This window comes from Aplysia californica, unplaced genomic scaffold (assembly GCF_000002075.1).
Source record: "Aplysia californica isolate F4 #8 unplaced genomic scaffold, AplCal3.0 scaffold00870, whole genome shotgun sequence".
Classification (NCBI taxonomy): domain Eukaryota; kingdom Metazoa; phylum Mollusca; class Gastropoda; order Aplysiida; family Aplysiidae; genus Aplysia; species Aplysia californica.
Genome location: NW_004798140.1, coordinates 66,213 through 69,328, shown reverse-complemented (window position 1 = coordinate 69,328; position 3,116 = coordinate 66,213).

Genomic DNA, 3,116 nt, shown 5'->3' with positions numbered 1-3,116 from the left:
CCCCTCCTTCATTCCAAATATTTCGACTTGAATTTAAAATAAATGGATATTTTTTTTAATCTAAAAAAAGACAAGTGAACAAGCTTTAAGATAATACCAATAACTCTATGTGCCCAAAAATTGACGAGAGCCTGATTCCACCACGCTGCCTCACATATTTTGACGAGCAACTGATTTCTACAGGATGCCCAAAAAAGATCTACTCCTCCGTTGCCGATGCTTCTGCACTTTTCACTCAAAGAACAAATTTACTTAAATGAAGCTCCTTGTACACACTACACACTACACACGACACACTACACTACACACTTACACAAGAATCAAACAGAATCGTCCACTGTTTGAAAAAAAAGATTAAACAAACAAAAACCAATAGACGTTTTTGAAATGTGTCGCAGAGTTTTGTTCAACGTATCCGAAGAAAAGGTCTGAACGGGATACTTTTAATCTCTTGTTGATGATTCCGTGGTTTCCCCAACAACGCGCATTTTAGAATCTGTAGTTAGTTCCGAAGGGCTGTGAAAAGGTGAAGAACTATTTCCACGTTGTTTGGGCACTACGCCTTACGCCCAATTCTCAACTGCGTTTTGGAACAGCGCAAAATTCCGTGGCTCTTTCCATGTGATTTTGGGCACTCCAACCAGCGCCCAGTTTAGATCCTGTAGTTTTCTAGCTAGGTCTGTGAAAAGCCGAAAAATCGCTTTGCGTTGTTTGGGCACTCCGCCCCACGCCCAGTTTATATCCTGTAGTTTTCTAGACTTTAAAAAAGCCCAATAATCTTTTCACGTTGTTTGGGCACTCCGCCCAAAGCCCAGTTTCCAGCGGAGTTCTCGCGTAGTTCAAAGGTACATGCCCACAAGCTGTGGCGTCGACGTCTGGTTCCAGGCAGTGGTGGGTCCCGCCAGTCGGTCTGCCCAGGTCCTGAGGGTCAGGGTGGCAAAATCTCTGGCCGAGAACTGAGCGAACATTAACCCTTTTCGAGCCATACTGGCCTTACTTACTACTTACTTACTTGATTGGAGAATTATTAGGCGCAATTGCAGGCGGCACAGTGCCATAGCTGCTCTTCCTTCCTCCCCGGGATCCATGAAAGGGTTTGCCTGCTGATCGTGTCAGTTATCAGCTGGTTGGATAATTATTCATCTGTCTTTTTCGGGCAGGTTGCTATCCCTGACCCTCTAGAGACACCAGCTTCCCTTAGTCTTTCCGGCATAAACCGGCCTTCCCGTCATGTTGCCATACCGGCTTTTACCGGCTTGAAACACTCGCCTTTTGTGCATGCTTAGAAATAAGAACATTCCACTCTAAATGTAGATGCTGACGTCATAGGTCTTTGTATGGGAAACTTCATTGACAAAGGCAAAAGCAATTTCTTTGCTACCCCCCCCCCCTTTTGAACCTCTGAAAAACCACAGAAATAATTCGGTTCTAGGCTTATTCAGTGCTGAGCGAAAACGTAGGCACTTCTTTGCTGTGCTGAGCAATTTCTGAGGGTAGGATGGGGCAAGTAGTATTTGAAAGGGGTTTTTTTTTATAAGTTATATTTTGTTTGGGTTGGGGTTTTGGGGGGCTTTTTTTCATTTTGTGTTTGCTTTGTTTTGTTTTCTTAGTTTGTTGTTATTTTCGTTGTTTTTTATTTTTGGCTTTTGGCTTATTCTGAGAATAAGTATCAAATACATTGGATTAGAACATCTTTGCAAATTACACAAAAGTCGCGCGACGGTGGTGGAAAAACACTCACTAGAAATCAAATATCTATTATTTCTCCTCAAAAGGATACTGTAAAAAGAACCCTTAAACATACGCAGAGTTCTCGATTTTCTTCATGTGAGTACTATAGAAAAGGCAGAGCTCTCTGTGTTCCAAGGTTCCTAGATATTGTATAACCTGTGATAGCGAACAGCACTATAAGTGTGTATGTAATACCCTCTGTGTTCATAGATATTGTGTCATCTTTGTATACAATGGAGGGTTTTTTTAGATTTATGTGTGTGTGTGTGTGTATGTGTGTGTGTATGTGTGTGTGTATGTGTATGTGTGTGTGTGTGTGTATGTGTGTATACGATGTTTTTGAATTTCTGTGTTCAAAAAAGAAAAGAAAAAAATATTTATATGTATGTTTGTGTGTGTGTGTGTGTGTGTGTGTGTGTGTGTGCGTGTGTGTGTGTATGTGTGTGTATGTGTGTGAATGTATTACGTATGTACACCAAATAAATACTCATCTGACCAAAGCAGGGCTAACCTTTTACTGATTTTTTTCTCTTTTTTTCTGATTTTCTTTTTGCTTCGTAATACGGAGTGCCCACTACGGATGGAATCGGCCGATTGGGCCGATCGCCCGACTCGATCGCCTCAAAAACAAACGTGTTTTTTTCAGTTTCAGGCGATCGAGTCGGGCGATCGAGTCGGGCGATCGGCCCCATCCAGCGTAGTGGGCACCCCGTAAAAAGAAACGGCGAGAGTTTTTCGAGAATCCTAGTGGTCAGCGGCACAGAAAGAGTTAAGGCTGGTGAAATACCTGTGTCCGCACTGTCTAGTGGTCAGCAGCAGAGAAAGAGTTAAGGCTGGTGAAATACCTGTGTCCGCTCCGCCAAGTGGTCAGCGGCACAGAAAGGGTTAAGGCTGGTGAAATACCTGTGTCCGCACCGTCTAGTGGTCACCGGCACAGAAAGAGTTAAGACTGGTGAATTACCTGTGTCCGCACTGTCCGCTAAATCTGTGCATGCTGGGAGCTCTGTCGAGAGACCAGAGCCGAGAGTCCTGACGATAATCTCTGATTACAACGCAGGAACAAAACAGCCAGTGCACACTGATAAACACACACGGGCTGGTGTTGGCCGTTAAAGTCTATTATTTTAGTATCGTTAGCCAGCTGTTGCGATGTGCTAAGCCCTGAATTTTTTATGACAGTAGCAGCAGTTTCCCAATCACTTCGTACTTCAGAATTACAACGTTCTATCTGCTCATTGCCTAGTTTCGAGAAATTTGACGTCAAAGATTTTGAGTTCCACAACATGTCAAGCTTTTTCGAATGCAATTTTTTAAAATATCTTTGCAACGGCTCCGAAAAATCTTGAGATTTTGATAGAGCAGATAGAACATTTGTGAGGCAACGT